Source organism: Pteronotus mesoamericanus, unplaced genomic scaffold, assembly GCF_021234165.1.
Source record: "Pteronotus mesoamericanus isolate MK-2021 breed Mesoamerican mustached bat unplaced genomic scaffold, CSHL_Meso_final contig_291, whole genome shotgun sequence".
NCBI lineage: Eukaryota > Metazoa > Chordata > Mammalia > Chiroptera > Mormoopidae > Pteronotus > Pteronotus mesoamericanus.
This window is the reverse complement of record NW_026555124.1, coordinates 1,316,213-1,339,499: the sequence shown is the minus strand read 5'-3', so window position 1 is coordinate 1,339,499 and position 23,287 is coordinate 1,316,213.

Here is a 23,287-nt window from a genome sequence, read left to right as displayed (position 1 = left end):
ATGCTGAGTTGGAATTCACTGGGCAAGAGGGAGGTTGAGGAAGAGATGGAGAGTGAGGTTTCCGTGGAAACGGCATGTGCAAAGGCCCTGAGGCAGGCAGAGTTGTGCTGCTCTGATGAACAGATGGAAGACCCACACACTGGGCCCTGGAGAGGCAGGCAGAGCCAGTGCAGTTAGGTTGGAGCCTCACTGTAACTCCTCTACGGCCACATGCGACCAAGTGTCTAAAAGCTTGAAGTCGTTCGGCTGAGAATAAACATGAGGCTGCAGCCTTTTTTATTGCATGTTCACCACTGAAGCCTTACAAATATCACAAGAGTTCCTCCAACAGTCATTAATTTGCTATATTTTGTTAAATAGCTCACCTCCCCAAAGAAGAGAAAATGTTCAAGTGACAGGCCTCTGAGCTATATAATACGCTGTGAGCTCTGTTTTATACCTGATTATTCAAAAATCTGGGAGGCCAGAGGATTGAAGTTACAGAAAGAACATTTAAGAACTGAATGTTACTGTTTTTTCCTTGTTTAGATTTGCTTTGTTTGCTTGTGGGCTCCTTTGGTTAGTTTCGTTTGGGGTTTGTTTCTGCATTTAACCTGGCACGAGTTTTGTAAGTGAGGCCAGGAGTAAGACATGGTAGACTTTTAAAAACTGCGGGTACATATAAGGGGAGGAAGACAGCAGTGAGTGATTCCATTTGCTTTCCTTGAGCTCCAAAGAGCACAGTCAAGTTCTCAAACCAAAGCTGTTTATTACCTTGTGCTCCCCCTGCTGGTCCCAGGCTCACAGAACCAAGGTGTTTATAGAGGTGAGTCTCTCCAAATCCTACCCACACCTCTCTGCCACTTCTGGTCCCAGCACTTCCAGGCCTCCCCACCCCAACCTGCAGCTCCAATGGCAGTTTCTCCGGTACTGGAATTCCCCTTTCTCTGAACCCTCAAGCATGGGTTGTCTCTGCCACTTCGTGCAGCACTTCATTGCAAATTCTCTTACTTTGTGCCCTCTCCTTTTCCCAACACATTCTCTTTGACCAATCCCTATGTTTTTCCAGGTCAGTGGCCATGACTCTGACTTCTTTCAAATCCCAGAGGACCCAGGCGAAACAAGGCAAACTGGGGTGGCTTAACCATCAGAGAGAGTGACTTGGCAAGCTTAAAAACAATTAGTAACAAAAAGTATGGCCACGTCCAAACTCTTTTAGAAGAGAATATCACAGATAACATATTGCGCAATACTCTGTGTCACCAGAGTAGTATCTGTTAGTTAATTTTTTTCCTTTGACCTCTCTCCTACTTCTTTCCTATTGCTAACATAGAAACCCAAACTTTTTGATCAGCACACATACATACACATACACACCCCCTACTCTAAACTCTTTCCTCATTAAAAAGTCAAAGCTCCTTTTAAATACAATGACCATACCATAGCCAGGAGAAGATCACAAGCCTGTGCAGCCCGCAGGGCCAGCTGGGTGAAGTGGTCTCCCATTTATCTGGGGTGGAGCCCCTTCAGACTTTCCATTCTAACCCCAACACCTCAAGTTATGATTTCTTTTTTGCTGATACAAGCTCTGGAGGTGTCCCCATGGAGACATAAAAAGGCTTCTGGTTTCTACTTAATAAGGAAACCTGAAAATATACAAGACCCTAAATGCATGGCCTCTGAGAGAATTTTCCCATGGGCTACATCCAGGTGTAAGAAATAATTAGGAAGGGCACAACCATACCTGAATTAAAGTTGATATTATGTTTACATGCCTGCAAAATACAAGTGACAGATCTTCAACTTAATTTTTTAAATTATATCTTTCTTTTGTTTTTCTTCTTTTTCTCCTTATATAATTATAACACAATTGTTTTGAGCTGTAGACTTTCCTAGGTTTGACCACAATATTATTATGTTTTTGCTTGATCTTCAAAATAACCTTGGACAGTAGGCATGGGAGAGAGAATAAGCCAAGGTCACATGGCTAGTTAATGGCACCTCCAAGGCTGGAATATAAATAGCCCTCTTTAACTGCCTCTCTTAATACAGATCTTTAATACCAGAATTATGAATTACAAAGTATGAGAGAGCTGAGTCAGGGAGAGAATGTATCCGAGCCTTTTGAGGGCCAACAATACCTTGCCAGTCCCCAAATCATCACTAAGCCCCATGTTGAGAATTCATTTCCAACTGGAATGCTTCTACCCATGTGGCTTAGATAATGGTTCTTTCTGTTTATCTGACTTCCCACAATAACTGAGTAAGTAAAGGGATGCTTATAAAGTACTCAGAGATCCCCAAGTCTTAAGTGCTATGCTGATGATGTCAGCATCCACTGCAAAGTAGACTGTTTTATATCAAGCAATTATAAATACGGGTGGCATCTGTAATGTCTAACTAGAGCAACTTACAAGTTCTATTCTTATCTTTGATTTGACTTGTTTCTGGGCCAGTAACTTAGATTCTTACCCTTACCGTAATGCACTTTTTACAGTTTAATTTCCTTTTTGTGGTGCTGTTTGGGGTTGGAATTTTTAAAAAACAATACGATGCGATTGAAATCAGATTTCTTCTAAAGAAGTCAAATAGATCACAGAAGGACACAGTCTGAAAACTCTGCCCCAAACCTGTGTTCATTCCACGGAGAATCATATTCTTCCTTTGCTACTCTGTTTTCACCTGAATGATTTGTTTGTCTCGGCCATACACTGAGGTAGTATTGGGGTAGATGAACCTCCTGAAACTACACAGAATTTATTGGTATCACCCATGAATGCTTTTTGGGTGGGATTCTTCTTTCAGCCCCTACTTAGTCCTTCCTGGTAATAGTAACTCCACTTCCTTCCACAGTTAAGACTGTCAAGATACAAACACAGAAACATGCATCACATCTCTAAGGAAATGTGTTCATTACAGACCAGCCCAGCCCACAACACTTAAGAAGAAGGCTTAGTGCCTCCTTTCCAACAACTTCTCCGCTGAGGTCACAGCATGTGACACTCCCAGGAAGAGCATCATTTTAAGGACTTCCAGGAAACAAGAGCCAGGCCCTGAGATTCAGGGACATGCTTACATGGGACTGGGACGGCGTGCGTAACTCATCCCTTGGCCACTCATTTTCCCCAGGAGAGAGTAAGACCTGAAAGAAAACAGCAGGGGGAACAGGGCCGGGGTTCGAGAACCCAGGAGAAGGTGATCAGAAGGAGGAAGAAGAAAGGCCTACAGGAAAGGGGGCCACAATAAATCCTGCCTCTTCCTACCACACACTTGACCTTGAGGAAATTGATTAATCTCCATGGGTATCATAGTTGTTTCATCTGTAAAGTGGGAAATACACCACCACCCAGTTCCTAGCCTTTTTGTGTGTGTCTAGTGAATAAGATACCGGAAGCACTTCGTAGAGAACTGGAGCTTTCATGGGGTGACTATGCCAGCTTTGGCAGTGATCACAACACTTCCGCACGGACAACCCCAGGACCCCAATCATCCTGGGGAGAGCAGTGGAGAAGATCAAAATAGAGAGGCAAGAGCCTGCCAGGGACAAGCTCTGCTTCCATGATGAATTAATGAGTTAATGAGATCAGACATGCTGTACATCCACTGTCCTCACCTTTTCTTTAAAGTTTTCATGAGAGGATCGAGGTTTGTGGGAGAAAGTTTCCCAACATCATTAGCCATACATGTCCTCCATGCCACACAATTACTTGTTTAAAGGGAAAGAGCGAGCTATGAGACAATAAGGTGAGTCATGGACTAACAGAAGAGAAGTTTATGTTATTTTTCTTGAGTAAAATGCCTGCATTTATTGAACCATTTTAATAGATTCTTTCTCTGGGATCAAAATGTATTGGCTCTTGAGTTAGAGATAGAGGACAGACGTATGCGGAGAGGTAAGAATTCCTTTGAATTAACATTACTTATAGAACAAAACTATGTTTAATTGCTCTAATTATTTTTGAATAAAGATCCTTACATATCTTTCAGAGACCCAGTGATGGTTACAGATATTACTAAGAATTTTCTGCCTAAGTGCAGGTTTCAGAAGAATGCAAAAAATTCAAAAGGTACAATGTCCTTTCTCCTGTCCTCCATCTTCTTTTATAAAATATCCCAGGTAGAAGACACAAAAAATTCTATCTATTCTATAGAAAGAAACATTCTATTTTAACTTTTTTTGTGTCTTTATTAGAGTCAAAATGCACTACTGTACTTTAAAATCTGGCAACAGGTTTCTGATACTCAATCTAACAATCTCAGTATATTAATTAGTTTTCAAGACCCCCAAGCAATAAAAAATCTAGTCGTTCAAGGTCACAGTTTGACTTATTTACAATTGACAAATAACTTGGCAAACTCTGCACTGAGCCACTCCATACAATAGAAAATATATTGTCATTCAAGTTAACAAAAGAATCTTTCTTTGCCATCTCACTACAATGGCCCTGCAAATGAACATCGCCTGAATAAAATCCTAACCACATTTTCACTCTCATTAACCACAGTAGGGTATCACACAATTTGCCTGGCTCCTGCTTAGACCACTGTGCACCATTTTAGTAGCAGCAGTTTGATGGGTTTTATGGCAGGTGATATATGGAGTGGGAGTTTCGGGAGTCGTAAACAGAAGGCACCGTGTATCACAATGTGGTTTAGGGATATAATGACTGTGTTGTAAAGCAAGGGATGACAATACTGCACTAGGCTTGGGGTACTGAACCAATAGACCAAACAGCTCAACATAATTCAAGTAAGAGTGAAAAAATCCTAGGAAGGGGTGTGCCTGTGTGTGTCTGTGTGTGTGTGTGAGAGAGAGAGAGAGAGAGAGTGTGTGTGTGTGTGTGTGTGTGTGTGTGTGTGTATTTGTGTACAGGCCTTCTTCCAGTTTTCATTAATTACTTTGCATGAATTTGAATAAGAACTAATAAAACTAAAATAAATCTGCGTCTCCCTGAAAATACAGAACATTTCTCCTTCTTTCTAGCACAATCTTTTTCTGCCTCCTCTGGCCAACCCTTAACCATTTTCACTATCAGAATAATTAAGTAAACAGCTAGTCCTGGTGCAAGGAAAGGAGTAGTAGAAATTTAGGGATATTGATGCAGAGGAGAAAAAAATAACACCAAAATAAACTTTTTTTCCTTTCCAGGAGAACCCATCTCCTATGGTAAGAGGTCAAATTCAGTCTGACTTAATAGGTACCCCTTCTACCCAGAAAGCAAGTAGATTTTGCAGCATTTAGAGAGTCTCAGGATTCCTTCTGTTAATATAACATTCCTGGGCATTCAAGACCCCACTTCTCCATGACTGTCTAAGTCAGCTTCCGTCACTTTGCCCCAGAAGACTGAGTCTGGTATTCTCCAAACAAACAAAAAACAAATTGCAACACATGGTCTCTTTCAGAGAAAACTGCATTGAACCAACAAAAGAGAACTTGTGGTTACTAACTTGCTGTGTGGCTTTGGCCAACTCACAAAACCTCTCTGAGTATTTATTTCCTTTGGCTCACCATCCTGTCTTGCTGACCTCCTATAGGGATCACTCCATGTAGTGGTTTGAAATTCTATAGCATCATGCCAATATCTTTATCACCTGTCATCGCCATCTTTATCACAGTAGCATAATGGAATGAGATAGTAATGTGTTTTGTTTTCACTATATTTCCCCTTGCTTGGTTTGCAAAGAGAGCCAGGCTTCCTTGTGTTCCCTTATTTTAGCAAAGGATAGTAAAAACTGACAGTAAAAATTGCCTGCATAGAATCCCTTACCTGGACTTTTTTTCCCCCTAAAAGTTTGAGTTCCATGAGACACAAGAAAAGAAAAAAATGCTTTTGAATTGGGTTTCCGAAGGCTGAGAAGGGATGGGAGAAGAGTGAGACTCCTGGGGTCTGTTGCAATACCCTGGGCAGGTGACAGGGACTCTGATGGACAGTTGGCATCATGCATTAAGGAGGCTGACCCTAGACAAAAGGACTCCCAGCCTTGGCAAAATGTGCTGCTAGGGAAGCAATGCATTCATCAGACTTCAAGGAATCAATGCAGGTTAGGGGCTGAACAATACCCAAGGTGCAGTGATACCAGAGGGGCCTCAAGAAATGTCCCTACCCCTCACCCCCTTCTCTCTACCAAAATGAATGAGATTAAATTTGTTGTCTGAGCTAACACAGATATAATGTGATTTACATAAAATAATGTTGCCTATTTGTATTTGTGGTCCAAAGTTCAGATTTACTTCACTACCACTCTGGATAATTTTATCAAGATAGGAAGTGGACCTCATCCATTGTTTAAATTATACAGTGCTAGTCTGCAGTGATATTCCCATCCCTGTTTCCCTCACATCTGCAAACGACTCCTTCAAAGATTTGACAAAACTGAGCACACACAAAAAGAATATCCTCCCCCTGCCAAAACAAACAAACAAACAAACAAAAAAACCCATAATGAAAATACAAAAACAAAGGCTAGTTCCTAGCTTTCCAAGAGGACTGCCAGGAGGGGGATGCCTTCCCTTGGAATGGTGACATTTTTAAGTGCCCATGGCATTGCCTCACATATAGCCACCTGTTATATTTGCAGGACTCGAATGGAGGCCCACACCACTGCTCCTCAGCATACCCTCTGGCCTTGTTCCTGCCACAGAACTCCAGGCAGGCACACAGCCTTGGTCTGCGCGAAGCTGCCGAGGCTGTCACTTCATTTCCTCTTTCCTTCTTAACAAGGAAATGACTGACCCACGTGTACCACGTACCTATTTATCAACAGATCATAAGCCCAGTCTTCTGAGATCTTGTGACAGGTCCCATTAGCTGTGAGCTACCCAATAATGTGTATAATCAGTTGTTAATGGCACTATGCTATTCCGTGATAACTGGGCCATTAGTGAGTGTCAGTGAGTCCCCCACCTGACTTATATCTGGCTTCAGAGAAGCTGCACATTTCCATTCCTGATGGCTCCCCCAAAGGTAAGAGGTGGGGTGAATGACTTGCTAAATTAACTATTCTGGACACCTTATGTCCCTTTATGGTCTGTGTTTGGGACTCCTGTAGTAAACAGGCTTATGGGCACTCAGGATATGATGGGGAAAATATGCCATTAGAAATAAAAAAACCAAATCCAAAAGCAAAAGGCAGGTCCCTCTAACCCTTAAGGTTATTTGAGTCACAACAAGATAACTGACACTTTGGTGGCAATCCTGAAATTCCATGTGTTTTCAAAAGCCAATCTTCTCAACACCATTCCACATACAAATCCTTTATAAGGACCCAGACATAGCTGTTCTTTGTGGCTGTGGAGAACCTTCACTGTGTTCACAGAGTTTAGAGTTTCTCACACACACACACACACACACACACACACACACACACACACACACTCCTTTTCAAGTAAAAATGTCTCTACCACCAAAGCTTGGGTTCAACTCTGAATGCTTATTCCAAGGCCTGCTCAGTTTCCTTTGTATGTGCTTTGCATCCATTTTATTTAAGGGAACCATAGCAAAAAGTACCAAAAGCCTCAAGCAAGAGGGAAAAGTGCAAAAGTCTACATGGTGAGTTTTCCAACTTGGAGGTTGGAGTAGAATAACCTCCAAGCTCAGCCTCAACTCAGACACTTCAGAAGTGTTCCCAGCTTAGATGGTCATAGGCCAGAATTTGATTTATTTGGGAAAGGAAAGTTTCATTGAACCTAGAAATCTGTCAACTGAATCTGGCCAATGCTCGAGTGATTTACATCCGCTCTGCATCCCAGTACGGCCTATCGGAGGCCCTGGAGTTTTTACTGCTGCCTCCATAAAAAAGAAATTTAGCACTAAGGACTCGCCAAAGGGTCATCGCATGTTGTTGGGGGGAAATAAAGAATGAGATATTTGTAAAGTGCAGGCAGAAAGGATGAGGCTCAGTTTACATTCTACCTCCAGTTCTGGCTGCCAAGAAACTGGGGCCTGGGTCTATTCTTTCCAGAAAAGTCATCTCCTCAGAAGGACTGAGGAAACAGAGGTACTCCCAGATCGAGGATGGAAGTAGGATTCCTGACCCAGCTTAGTGTCCTAGGGGAATGACAACGGTCTTGGTCCAAAGTCATCCCAGCCTTGACTGGTGTGGATCAGTCAGATGGGTATTGTCCCATGGATGGGAAGGTTACTGATTTGATACCAAGTCAGGGCACATGCCTGGGTTGAGGGCAAGGCCACTGGCTGGGGATGTACGAGAGGCAAACGATCAATGTTCCCCTCCATCTCTTTCTCCCTCCCTAACCCTCTCTCTAAAAATAAATAAATAAAATCTTAAAAATAAAAACAACAAAAAAAAATCATCCCAGACTTAGAGGGCTTGAGCTTGGAGTGTCACAATATAGCCAGAGGACGGATGGTAAACAACCTAAAACACCAAGGTACAGTGTTCAGAATCCTTTCCCAAGGAAAGGGGGCTCAAAGACACAGTCAGAGGCATCAGCTATACTAACCCCAATAGAAACCAGACATCCGAGCCCAACTGTCCAACAGTAAAACTGTAGACAAAATGACACTGTGGGAGCATTATTCCTTCCTGGGCAGTGATTCACTCAGTCATTAGGCAAAAAAAAAAGGATTAGGTGTCCACTACATGTCACATGCTGAGTTCAGTGAGGATGGAGATGAACCAACCAGAACACAGCCTCTGCATTCCTGAACATTATGAGAGTGAAGACACCGCATGGTCTGAAAGGTCAGCTTTAGAAATGAGACGAGTCAGGGAAGATCTGAGCCATCTCCTGACAAAATGTCTCAGCTGTCAATGTCTCCCGATGAACCCATATTGTTGTATAATCCCATAGCATGATTCTGCCTGGATCTCTGCTTGTTCTTCACTGCACCCATTTGTTCATTTGTGCATTCATTTATTTAGTCAACCAACATTTATCGAGTATCTAGTATAGACTAAACATCATGCTCTGCTCTACAGATAGGATGCTGAGTAAAACCAAACATGATTCTTGCCTTAACGGAGCTTATTAATTATTAATTGCAAACAACTGTGTGATTTTAACTGTGTAAAAAAAGGAGACATGCATGGTGTTCTATGACAGCCTAAAATGGGGAGGGAGGGTTGACCTGATTAGGGAGATCCAGGACGATAAACCTGGTGCTTGACTTCTGATTGGGAGGAAAGAACCTGTTGAGTAGAGAAAAGGGAAGAGTGCTCCAGGCAGGGGCAACTGAGGTCCCCAGAGCTGGGTGCATTGTGGTGAGTGGTAGGGCTGAAGGAAGGCCAGGGTTGCTGGGGCACAGCATTACAGGGCCCCTGGAAGAAGACAGGGCTGCAGATGAACACATGGGAGTTTGACCACACTCTTTAGGAATTGCAATTTCATTCTAAGGACCATGAAAAGCTTTTACAGGCTACCACAAAATCATTAATTTTTAGAAAAAAGTCCCTCTGGCTGCAGGTGGAGAGAAGAAAGGACCAAAGACAGCATGGAAGCAGAGGGATCCATTGGGAGTCTTTTGTAGTCCAACTAAAAGATGATAGAGCTTGGCTAAGGATGGTGCTGGAGGTAGGAATGAGGCGGGGAGGGGTGGATAGTGAATGCAGATTAGGAGCAAAAGGCTCTGGATTAGCTATGTGGGATTAGTGTTGTCAAGATGAATTTCTCTAGGTTTAAGGTTTGCATAACTGAAGGGGCAGCTGGCCTAACCACAGTTGGCACTAAGGCCTTGGTCTGCATCCACCAGCATATCCCAGCCTGCCTGATCCTTTTCCACCCTGCGTAGGATCAGTTCTTCACCTTCCATTGTGACCATCAACTAGATGGCCTCAATCTTGACCTTCTGGACCAGATGACCTGATGAGTCCCTTCAGTGGTTCCATCTGGCTTCACATACCATAATATCTCCATACCACTTGCTTAGCCTCTGCAAGCTCCCCTCACCACCATCTCCCCACTCCCTCAACTTCAACCAACCAGACCTCTTCAGTTCAAATTGCTACATGCCCTTCCATGCAGCTTAAACAAGAGGCAAGATACTCTCTCATGGCTGTTTGCAGACACATCCCTGAAAGATAATATTGTGCTTTCATGGTTGGACACACAAAAAAAAGAATCAACTCTCATTTAAATAGTAATTTAGGAATCAGTAGTGATGTTATTCACTGAGCTACTATTTTATTGAGCACCATGTTATATACTTTATGTAGTTTTAACTATTTAAACTTCACAATAATGCCATGAGAAAACTACTGTGATTCTTATCCCCATTTTACAGATGAGAAAACTGAGGCACAGAGAGGTAAAACAATTAGCCCAAGGTCACATGGTTAATAACCGGTTGCCATGGATTTCAACTCAGGCAATCTGACTCTGGAGCTAGTTCCCTTGGCCACTACTTTCTAGCACCTGAGACAGAGATTCAAATTTATCTGGCTTAAAATCTCAGGTACACTCAGATATACATATGCAAAGGCCCTCCAAACCTCACAACTCTGGTTACAGGCTTTAAATCTCTCTTGGTCCAGCCATATTACCATCATTACACAATGGAAGGAGCCATCTAAAAACCCCAAGAAAGAAAGCCTTTACTGTGTGGAATCAAAAGTAGAGTGTCATTTGTCTCTAATGAATTTCTACTGTCCTCATGTATCAGCCTCTGCTATGTTATCTCTAATTTTCTTTAGGAAACTGGATTCCAGGACTGGCTATGTGACGATCTAAGGCTGTTTGTCCCTCACACTAAATAACACTATACTGTTGCACATACCAGTTGGCTTATTATTTATTGACCCCTCCCTCCCCCTTACCTGCTACTTTTTAGATCTCAAGGCTGCTACTAGTTCTATATCTCACAGCTTTCTTCCCTTCATAGAACTCACTGCTCTTAATCAGTTGTCCCCTCTGGAAAATATGTGGGGTTTTTTTTTCTAGGAAGCAATATACTACTCTGAATAAGAAGACAGCTGCCTTCTTTGTCTGTTGCACTTTGTGTATTGTATAATAAATCATGCTGAATGGGGGTGGCTCTCTACTCCAAGAGAATAAAATACACAAATTTGGAGATATTTACTCATTTTGCATATCAAGTTAATGTTAATGTTAATAAAAATAGCAAATATTTATTGTGCATTTCATAACATACTAGGCCATTATCATGAGCACTATGTGGCCACTATCTGACTTAATCCTTGCATCAACCTGATTTGCTAGATACAACTCATATTATTTAACAGAAGAGGAAACTGAAGTCTAGAAAGATTGTGTAACTTTCCCAAGAACACAAAGATCAAAAGTTGCAAAGCAAAGATCTGAAACCACATCTCTTTGGCTCCAATACCATTCACTCAGCCACTACATTAGACAGCTGGAAGACCATGTGAGAAGCCAGCATCAAGCAGGAGCTTGTTAGAAAGTTAGAACCTCAGGCCCAACTCCAGACCCACTGCATTTTCACAAGCTCCTCAGATGACTTGTGTAAATGTTAATGTTAGAGAAACACTGATTCATACCGTTTCCCTAGACTTCAAGCTTCAAGGCCCCTTCGCTATCCAAAATACACTGAGTAAATAGAGAAGTAACCATTAGAACACTACTCTGTCTTAAACTACAGCCCACCCAGGGGTCTCAATGTAGTGGGAATTAGAAGAGTACACACTGCATGAACTGAGCATCCTTTCAGAGCACCTCTGTACATCACTGTGACCAGCCCAGTTCTTTGCAATTGCATTTTCAGCATCTCCAACCACATTTCCCCAAACCTTTTCCCAAAACTTTCTTTCGGTGTCTCATCATATTTATGTAGTTTGCCTTTAGCATTTGGTATCTTCCCCTTCTCCTCTCCTTTTCCACAACACCCCACCCTCAATACACCCCAGCTTCAGTTCTTAGATACCAGGTTTGCCAGATGAGGTGTAGGATGTCTAGATGTATTTGAATTTAATACAGATAATAACAACAAAAATTTTAGTATACATATGTCCCCATGCATTATTTGGAACATACTCATACAAAAATTTTATTCATTGTTTATTTGAAATTCAAATTTAACTGGGCATCTATATTTTTATTTGTTAAAACTGTGAGGTGAAGGTTTAAGAAGAACAAGGTAGTTACAAGATTTCAACGTATCATCTAAAGGGAAAAAAAATAAATCTACTTTGGAGAGTGATTATGCTCACTACCTTAAACAAATGATCAAACTTGAGACTAAAGAGGGTGGGGTGTCCTGACCCATATGTGTCCTGGTGAGAAGAAACATCAAGCATATAGAGCCGCCTGTAAAGCATTCTAGACATCAGGGTCTGATGGGAATCCTGCACGGCCTTTAGTGCTAACTTCAGTTACAGGAAATAACAGGACACAGAGGCACAAATCAAATGGCACCAAGAGAAAATGATCAAGCAAATTCAGGTGATGAAATATTCTATAAGACAGCTGTCCTGTTAGTCTTCAAAAGAAAATTTCTACTATCAAAAAAAGTAGGGTGCTGTTGCATTCTTGTAAATTAAAGAATCTAAATAAATACTACAAACAAATATAATGCATAAACCTCGATTGCACCCTAGTACCAAAATTTAACTACCTATAAATGACATCTTGGAGACTTAAAAATTTAATCTTAGGTATAGTAATAGTAACATGGTTATTTAGAAGAAATGCTTCCATTTTAGGAAGTACATTCAGAAGGATTTAGTCATGATGTCTGCAACTTAATTTCAAATGGTTCAGTACATATATATGTGTATGTGTATATATAAATACTGTGTGATTAGATATTTACATATAAAGCAAGTAACTATTGTTGAAACTTGGTGGTCACTGTATAATTCTTCAAACTTCTCCATTTTTAAGTGTTCATAATAAAAAGATGGGGGAAAACTCTTCTTCAAATTTCACCCCAAAGCAATCTGACAAGTTGGCCTGCTTCAAAGGGCAGTCTCTAAAATAACACTATTGATTCTGCAAGATTAGAGTCCTTATAGTACCCATAGAGGAGTGGGTATAGTAAAAAAGCTTTTCTATATAATAGTAGGAAAGTGTTTTTACCATCTTCACCAAATAGGTTGTTAGGCCGCTTCTACCAAACTTCCTCGCTGTACGTGTGCGTGTGTGTGTGCATGTGTGCACACATGCACACATGGGTATGTGCATGTGAGTTTCTCTTAAAGCTCTGCTGTTCTTTTCTGTAATCTCATGTCTATTGAACCAGCCCCGACCCCCGAATTCTCCCAAGCATGTTTGCTTAAGTCTGAGCCCCCTTGATGGAAAGGATTTACATTTCTGCCCACTGGCACATGTAAATCCATGGATGTGGCTGGACCCTATTTGGATGACATGTGTGAGGGAGTGTTTGGTTTCAAGGTCACCAATACACACACACACACACACACACACACACACACACACGCACACACACTCCTCAGCTCACCTCCAGCCATGACCTTTACTTGTCACTTGTTTTTCTAAGTCAAGTTTATGGAACATGGCCACACTCACTTGTTTGTTTTGTCCATGCCTGCTTTCTTGCTGTAACGGCAAACCTGAGTATCTGTGACAAAGACTGACTGGCCTGCAAAACCTAAAGTATTTACCACCTGGACTTTAAAGAAAAGTCTGTTTACCCTTGGGTTAGGTGATTGGTAAAGTCTCTTCAAACTTAATACTCTGATTCTCTAATTCTTCTGTCCTTTCCAGCTCCATTAAACCTTAATATTTATGAAACAGTGTCTGACTAGACCTCCCCAACTACCCAACATTGTAAGTGGTTGATGTTGAAGCCATTCCACCAAAAGATATGGCTCATCCAGCCAAGCCAGGGAGCTGAGTGAGAAGGAAAGAGTTTCTTTCAGAAATGAGAGAAGTCTGAGATGGTGGCAGATATTTTAGCTTTTCAAGGAGACCTTGTGTTTGATAGTGTGTGTGTGTGTGTGCATGCATGTGTGTGTGTGCGTGTGTGTGTGTGTGTGTGTGTGAAAGCTCTATGTACCCAGTTCCTTTCACATTAATAGAAGGCATGCGGTTCCTTCAAGAGGGAAAATATCCTTCAGAAACAGCATAATTTGCTCTAGTGGATAACAAATAGTTGGAGGTTTTTTCAGTGAGCAACCATTGTATCTGGTTTCAAATTCCTTTTCAAGCCAAAGAAAATGATGATGATCTCTAAGCCATTGCTGTTTTTTGACACGGACCTGAACTCAGCATTCTAAACAGGACTATGCAGAATTGGATTACATTTCATCCCCCTCACCCATCCATCTTCCCCTTTCCTGCTCATTTGCTGGGGCTGCAAAAGTATTGGGTGCTCTAGGAGAGACTTAGTTTTCCAAACCATGCAAGTCATTATGAATGGCCTTGTGTCCAGGTAAAGGTTAAGGAGGTCTTTTGTTGTTCTAGTTTAACTTGTCCCTGCCACTACAGTCTAATCATTCCACATAATAACAGGCCTGATACACGGGCCCGAGTCAAAGTCACAAGTCAATAAATCCATTCCTTCCTCCCTTTCAGGCAAAGTGTTGAATAGTACTGAGTGTGCAGTGTCACCGGATCCCACAGTCCATCACATCAAGGTCGTCTGGTGTACAGCACATAAAAAAAAAAACCAACTTTCTTTCTTTTCAGTGCCTTGTACATCCAAGAGAAGCATCGCTGACCCACACACAAGGGTGGAGGAGGGAAGGGTTGAAAGGCAAAGATCGATCGTCCTGGTTCATAGAATCCTAAAGCCATTGAAATTGAGAGCCACAGGCCCTAGACATGAGCTTCCTATGTGTCCTTCTCATTTTATCAATAAGGAAACTGAGCTGAGAAGAGGGGGAGGGCTTTATCCTAGATCAGGTCGCAGCCCCTTCTAGGGCTTGGACTGGAACACCAGCCTCCTGACCCCCAGCCCAGTTCTCACTGTCTGGGGAAGATGAAGGATACAAAAAGAGGACAAGAAATCTCCCCCTTAAAAAGGAAAAAAACAACAACAAAACACTATCCAATCCCATCCTCCCACCCCAGAGTCCATTCTGCACTGAACACCCCAACTGTAGATAAATTGTGTAAGTCACATTCTGACTTTGCATCTGGCAAAATAATATCCAAACACCTAAAAATCCTTAGTTTCCTCATCTGTAAAATGGACATAACAGTGTCTATTTCAAAGAGCTGTGGACAGGCTGGAACACATAGGGTGGTACCTGACACATGGCAACAGCTCAGTAAATGCCAGTTCTTACTGTCCTCATCACTGTCACCAGGATAATGGCAGCTACTGTGTGTTAACCCACGGACAGTAGGCAGCCCCTCTCTCTTTGCAGTGTGCAGGCAGGTTCTTGGCTGCTCCCAATGAGACATAGTACGGCTCACCAAATTATCTTTTCACCTCTGGTGTGAGAATAAAACCTGCTGAAAGAGGCTCCTTGGAAGTATGCAATGCTGAGTTACAGTTTGTTTACTTTGCCAAGGGACTTCCAGCTCTTCCAGGTTCATAAATTCCTTGTGGTGGACAGGGGAAGGGCTATAAATTAACTTGAATAATAGGACTACATTTGTGTACCTTTCAAAGGTTTAAATTGCTTTGAAAGGAAAAAAAAAGTCACACTTCTCATCTGCTGCCTCTATTTTTCCCTTAATTAGCAGCTGGATTAGGTACCCTTGGAGGTGAAAAATTAAAAGCACCAAGGAGAGACCTGAACCAAATGTCAAGCATTTCTGCTTAGGGACCTTGACATCATATTTCTACCATATCTGTAAGGCGGATATAATAGTGTGGACTTGATGCCCCAGATTGTGCAAAATACCTGTTTCTGTTCAGCAAGGCCTGGATTCTCTGGTGTAACTGCCACCTATTATTGTGAAGACTACATACACCAAACAAAGGGGCATATACATAAGGTGTAGAGAATTGGACTTCCTTTGAGCAATTAAGAAGGTGTTTAGAATCTGCCTAGCACAGTATGGGGCATGCAGTAGGCATTCTTTATAAACTTCTCATTTCTTCATAAACCTCTTCTTGTCCATTCTTCGCAATTCTAAAAGCCGCCCCCCAGCGAAGGATGCTTTCAATCAAGGCACAGGACAACTACTGGGAGTCAGATGTGTAGTAAAAAGGAGTCCAAAGGTCTGGCTTCTGAGCATTGACCTTGAGCCAGCCTGAATTCAAGAAGATATTTATTCTCATGACATTCTGAGATACTGCAAGGATGGATGGAATAATGCCCATAAATACTGTCTAATGTCAAATAGCAGAACTCTTTTTGTTTGTCTAGGCTAGAAATTACTGCAGAAGAGTTACATTGGTATCATTTTTTTAAAAACAATATGCTGACTCCATAACTTATTAAGAAGTCTTCAGTCCTGCCCTCCTCCCTATCTTCATTCTCTTTTATTCTCCTTCCCTTTTAAAATGTTTAAAGTTGATCCTAAAAACTCAAAAACATATAACAAAATAAACATAACTAGAATTTATGAATGATCTTAATTACCTTAAGTTTTTACAATGTAAATTAACCTATGACTATGAGAATTTCAAAGAAAATCCAATTCCCACCAAACAGTCCTACTAAATACTCCCATAGAGCTTTACATGAACCTGAACATCTCAGACACATGTGTAATATACAGAATGTCTATGTAGGGCAACAGAAGACATGGGAAGGGGAAAGAGTAAAATGTACGTCTTCAAGTGCTGATCAGAGCACTACTTCCATCATATACTGTATTTTTCAACTAATGGGATCAACCCCTGCACTAGTATCTGATAGTTCCTCTAAATAAATTGGTCAGGATGAAAAACTTATATTAGCCAGTATGACACTCAAACCATCTCAGAAATGCATAAGTTATTCTGGATTCTAAGAGCTCAAGAGGACATGTGCCTCCTGCTCAAAGGCTCATTTCTGAACTGAGGCATCTTAGAAAGAGTAGCCAAGAAAAGAGTGTCCACCTACTTGGTAATACTAAGACAAGAAATCCTCTGCATTCTGAAGCCTAATAAACCTTTTAAATAAGAGGCTTCATTTTTTCTTAATCTGGCTGGCAACCTTGTTCTGTACAAGCACTTATCCCAGTGTTCTGTTTCGTACGTTCTCTATTTGCACACAATTGAAATAGGTCCCAAAGTGGAGGGGAGAAGGGCTCACCATGGAGCTAGCACAGTACTATCCCTAAGAAAGTGATGTTTTAAGGACGAGAGAACTTATCTTTCTAAAGAAAAGGGCTTATTTCTTTCTAAAGAAAAGGGCTTATTTTTTAAAGGAGAAAGCTTTACTTCTACATTTAAAAAAAATTTAATAAAGTTGAAGTATTAACGGAGTGATTGTTTTATTCAGGTACTGCACTCAGCAATTCATATGCAGCTGTTTGTTCAAGAAACAGTATAGATTAATGGCTAAGAGGTTAGCTTTGGGAGCTAGACCACCAGGTCTGAATTCTAGCCCTACCTCTTACCAGCTTGGTTACTTTGGAAAAGTTCATTAAACTTTTAGTGACTCAGTTTTTTCATCTATAAAATGAGCATAATACTAGCCTACCTCATAAAATCATTATGAGGATTCAATGAGTTAATACAAGTAAAACACTTATAACTTTGCAAGACTCAAAGTGAGGACTCAGTAAATGTATGCTATTACTGACCCTTATGTCATCCCTATGATGAACATGTAGGTGAAAGCCTTAAGAGTTTCAAAACTCTGCCAGGTCCAGTGATATCAATACCCAAGCAGCTGCTGACTCTTGTGCTAAAACATCCTCTCTGGTTCCCATCCCTCTCTGATCTGTCCTATTATTGTTTAACCACAGCTTCCAAACTCAGTTCAGTTGCACAAGGCAAAGAAACTGCCCTGATTCCTCTACCTCCCCCACCAGTGAGCTAAGTGCCTCTGTCTTGGGCAACCCTATAGTAACTCTTTCACTCCATTGAAGCTGCCCCTTCAGTATCTGTGACTCTGCTTATATACAGGCTCCTTGGTACCCACAGCTCCCAGCATAATGCCTGGCACATAGGAGGCACTTAATACATTTTTGTTGCATGCAGAAAGAGTGAGATAGGAAAATGTCAGAACTGGATTTCAGCTCAGACCCATGAGTCCCCTCGCCCGTTGCTTTTTCCTACATGGTTTCTGCTCTTAAGAAACTTTTCTGCAGCCATATGTGCACAATATTAGCAAAGGACCTTAGTGCAGAAATGCTGAAAAAGTTCAGAGTGGAGTGCCCAATGTGGCCAGCGCAGTCAAGAAACATTTCATAGACAACTCAAGGTAATCTCTGAAAGGTGTGGAATTAGCATAGACAGGACTGTGAGGGGAGGCTTCCACACAGGGAGAGGTGGGAAAATGTAAGGCAGTATGAGAAGAAAGTGTGTAAAGCTTGGGAGCCTAGACTGAGGAAGAGAAACCACTGGGTTCCATTCACTTCATTAGAACGGATGATTGGTCCATGAGATAGAACCAGTCAGCCTTGGATTTGAACTCCAGCCTCCACCACTGAATAGCTAGCTCAATGACATTAGACAATCTCTAAGCCTCAGATATCTATGAAACAGGTATAGTCTATCTCTTATAAGTTATTGAGAGGATTCAATAACTTGAGCAGTGGGTACTCAATAAATGTTAACTGTCATTCTCAGTCTTATGCTGCAACCACGCCCAATCTCTCTGAGAACTACTAGAGAAGCCACAGGAGAGTCACGTTCTCTTTTTCAATACATACCCCTTCCACATTTCTGTGAACTCTGTTCTGGAAAGACTATTTACAGCTAAGTGTTGTACTTTCCCAAACAAGTTCTGGTAAGCGACACACCAGAGGGTTCTCTGATGGGAGAATAGGTTCCCATTAAACCATGACTGATCCCTGGGGAAAATAGGAAAGGTAAGCTGCCCCACCTCTCCCCACCCACCCCCACCCCACACCACAGACACCTTCCAAACCAGCAGTCAGGAACGGGGAGAAAAATCAATACAGAGCCCTCTGTCACTGTTGCAGAAAGTGGCTCTGTGTGTGTGTGTGTGTTTTGCACCACTCGCCGGCAAACAAAATGGAGTGGTGTAGTTAATTGAAAAACAGCTCTGCCCTGCCTGCCATAATTGACATTAAGTACTGTTTGGGGTAGGAAATCAGCCATTTCCAATTGATATTAAACGGAAAATCATTTAACATCAATGGATATAAACCAGGCGCAATTGTGCTGAATTAGGGAGAAACACTTTGGCTCATGTTAAAAAATGTTTCTGTGAAGTGGGATTTTTCAGAGTAAGTGAATATTAAGTCAGCTTAATACCTGTATTAGGAAAAAGAAGAAACCACTTCTCAGTCTCCCCTCAGGCTTGGGAGAAAGCTGCCAAATGCTCTTTTGGAAGAAGGCACGTTCTAAGGTGGTCTTGTCTTTGTAAAACAAAGTAGAAAGAAGGTATAATCTGGGAGAAGAGATGAAAGGAGGAAGAGAGTTTCCTGCAAGTTTACCCAACATTGTCCGCTGTTGGAGTAGAAGCCAGAGCTCCACGAGGAAAAAGGGCTGTGGAATCTCTGGGCCTCCCTCTGAGAAAGGGCCGTGGGGATGGTACCCCTGATTAGGAAATAAATAAAAGCACAGATAAGGAAGGGAAAGAGATGCCTCATGCGGTCCCTCTCTTCCCCATTCCTTTTTATATCATGAACCACCACATTCTGGCAGCCCCTGCTTCTCCCCAGACTGTGATACCATGAAGAAGATCATCCTAATCAAAGTAGTGCAAACCCTTGTTCATAGAATTATGCCTGGTCTCTTATCAACTGGGGCTTAGAGAGCTCTCCATTACTGTCCAAAAGAGGATAAACACCAAACCTGACTTGTAATCTTCTACTCCCCAAATGAACGAGGAAGGAGAGGGAAGAGGAGAAAGAGGATATAAGTTTAGAATACCGTTGGAAAGAGAAGACAAGGGCCTTGAGGATAGGGGGAGAAAAATGAACAGGCTTGCAGGGAAAGAGGCGAGAGGGCTCTGAAGTGGGCCCTTAAAGATTCCTCAGAGAGAACGGGGCTCCATTTTACACGTGAGGAAACTGAGGCCTAACAAGGTTCTGTGACATGTCCTGGGTGGCACAGCTACTCAGCACCAGATCCTGATCCAGAACTCTCCCAATTCACTGTCCATTTTTAGTGCCACATCCCATCTCAAGAATAAAGAGAAGAGAGGAGACGAGGGAGAAAAATAAGGATGAGATGAAATAAAGATAGTCACAGAGGCACGAGGGTAACAGGTTGGCCGAGAATTTCTCTTTTGGGTGTAATTTTAAAAAAATAATACTCTGAGTTGACACCACTACACATGGTTGGAATTATCCAGGACAGAATTTGTCAGCCTTGAGAGCTTTCCATCTGGAATGGTGGCAGTTACAGGCACAGGTCTCCGAGGGCCTGCATATCCTCACCCATGAAATCTCCACAGCATTTGTGTGACTAGAACAACCAGCCAGGTTTGATTCCAATGAGAACCCTCAATGGATGAGTTTTAAGGCAATCTCTGAGACCTTGTCCTTTTGAGTGGGTTTTGTATAGAAATAAAATTTGCTCCCTCTCAGATAAACAAGCTAAATGAGTATTTATAAAAAGTATGTACGTCATCCACTCCTCCTAGTCAGTGAGTGGTGAACAAGGTAGCACTCTCCGAGAGAAAGACAGGAAGACCTTCCTCAGGGCCCATCTCGCTTAAGGCCAAAGCTAGCTCTTTTCTGGTGCTGGGCCCTAAAAATGAAGCAACAGATCAAGATCAGCTGACAGGAAAGCCTCCCATTCTCCTTCCTCTCACAGGAGATGGCAGAGTCAGCAGGGTGCTGGTGCCACAGCCTCAAAACATAGTCATCGATGTCAGTACCAGGGATGAAGCACAGCCCACAGGCCACACACGGCCTAGGATGGCTATGAATGCAGCCCAACACAAAACCGTAAATTTACTTAAAACCTTTTATTTGCTCAACAGTTTCTGTTGGTGTTTGTGTATTTAATGTGTGGCCCAAGACAACTCTTTTTCTTCCAGTGTCCATTCTTTTGGCACCAGAGATGCCAAAAGAATGGACACCCTGGTAGAGAGGGCTGAGGAAGCTGTTTGGGGATTTATTATCTTGGCTTTCTCTCCTCAGGCCAGTGGGCTTCCCAGATTTTTTCACAACTACATACACAGAGGTTTTGACTGCTGGCTCCTTCCTCAGTCCTTTGTTCACATGGGACAATCTTGTGGATGTAAGCAATGGCCACAATATCCTTGGCTACCCTCTGATCCCCTTGTTTGGAAGAGGAATGTCTAGCAAGCAGCACTATGACTATTTCACTGGCTCATTACGTCAATCAACAAGCACACCATTGAGCACATACCCTATAGCAGACACCATGCTGGGCCAGAGCATTCAGAGAAGCAAAACACAAATTCCCTTCCCTCTAAAAACTTGGCAATATAAGAGAATTTATTGAATCTTCCTCCACATGCAGTCTCTACACACAGAAACAAATGCTCGTATTGACAAGGCTGCCTCACCCAGGGCTCCAGCCTCACTTCAATTCCTAAAAAGCTGATTAATTCTCCTGTCACAGGGCCTTTGCATATGCTAGTCCATCTTTCTGGAATGTTTTTCCCTGCTGCCGACTCAGCTTTCAAATCTGGGCTGAAGCATCACTTCCTCAGGAAAAAGTTCTCCTCGCATCCAGCCAGGGTCAGCTTTCCTTGCTCTGCCTCTCCTCTCCCTTTCCTTCTTAGTTTGTGATCACACATTCATTTGTGTGTTGCTTCGTATCTGTCTCTGTCCCCCCACTGGACAGTGAGCTTGGCAGGAGAAGAGCTGTGGTTGTTTTGCTCAATGTTGAGTCTCCACTCCAGCACAGAGCCTGGGAAAGCTTGGATACTTTATAAAGTCTGGCTCATTCTTGTTGAATGAACCAGGAGGGAAATGGTAATGAAACACTTCTATCAACAAAAACTGCATCCTAGTTCTTCATACTAGATGTCTATATGGAAACCACTTACATAACTGCCTTGAAAACTTGTCACTCGAATGCCCACATGGATTTCAGGGAGTCAGTGTAAAGGTTTATGAGAATGGATTCTAAATCAGACTTGGCTGTGTTCAAACCCCACCTCTGCCAGATTCCTACCCCTGGATGAAGGCTTAACTTCTGTGGTAGGCTGAAAAATGGCTCCCAAGAAGATGTCCATGTCAAATCCTGGGAACCTGTGAATGTTACCTTATTAGTAAAAAGGATCTTTGCAGATGTAATTAAGTTAATGATTTTGAGGTGAAGAGACAATCCTGGATTATCCAAGTAGGACCTCAATGAAATCACATGTATTTTTATAGAATGGACACCCAAGCAGAAGAGGGGAAGGCAGCGTGGCTACAGAGGTAAAATGGGAATGATACAGCCACAAGGTACGGGATACCAACAGCCGCCAGAAGCGGGAAGAGATAAAGAATGGATTCTCCCCCTAGAAACTCCAGAGGGAACACAGCCCTACCAATGCCTTGGTTTCAGACTCTGGGCCTCTAAAACTGTAGCAGAGTAAGTTTCTGTTGTTTTAAGCTGCCCAATTAATGGTAATTTGTTACAGCAGCCACAGGTATCTAATACAATTTCTCTAAACCTCAGGTTCATAATTGGTAAAATGGAGACGATGACACATACCCGGCATAGCTATAGGTCTAAGTAAATCCAAAAAGTGCCCCAGGAGTTCCCCAACCCCAGTGGTCATGTCTATTTAGGATGGAAACATTTAGATCAAAAGAGAAGTTTCTGTCAATCATTTGATAGCTGAGTCTATAACTCACTCTTCAATTGCCTGAAAATAAGACGTGTTCCAGGTATACGATGACGCTTCTCCCACTTTTGGCTCAGATGCCCAGTGTCATTTTCAAAGTGCCGTAATATTGTCAGAAAAGCCAGAGACATGCCTGAGCTGTCTGAATGGAAAGATCAGGTTCTCTATCTTAGTAGACCCAGAACCCAGCCTGGCATTTGCAATATAGTAGATGCTCAGTTAAGGGTTGGTGAGTAAATGAACCTGGGTCATTACAGATGAGACAAATTCACACTCTGAGTGAAACAAAGAAGGACAAGAGTTTCTGAATGAAAGAATGATAAACACTATTTACCCACATGAGTAGCACACCATATCCTTGAACCTTCACACTAAAGATGATGATGATGGCACCATCTAGACTACTGTTTCCCAGGATGACAAGGCCCCTGCCAGCATCTAGATGGCCTGATCAAGTGAGAGTAATTCTCCTCACATATACCTGTCTTTCCAATTGCTCTTACATTTAGCAAGAAGCATTCCTTTAAAAACTCCTGAATGACTCTGCATCACACACACTCAAAACATTAACAGG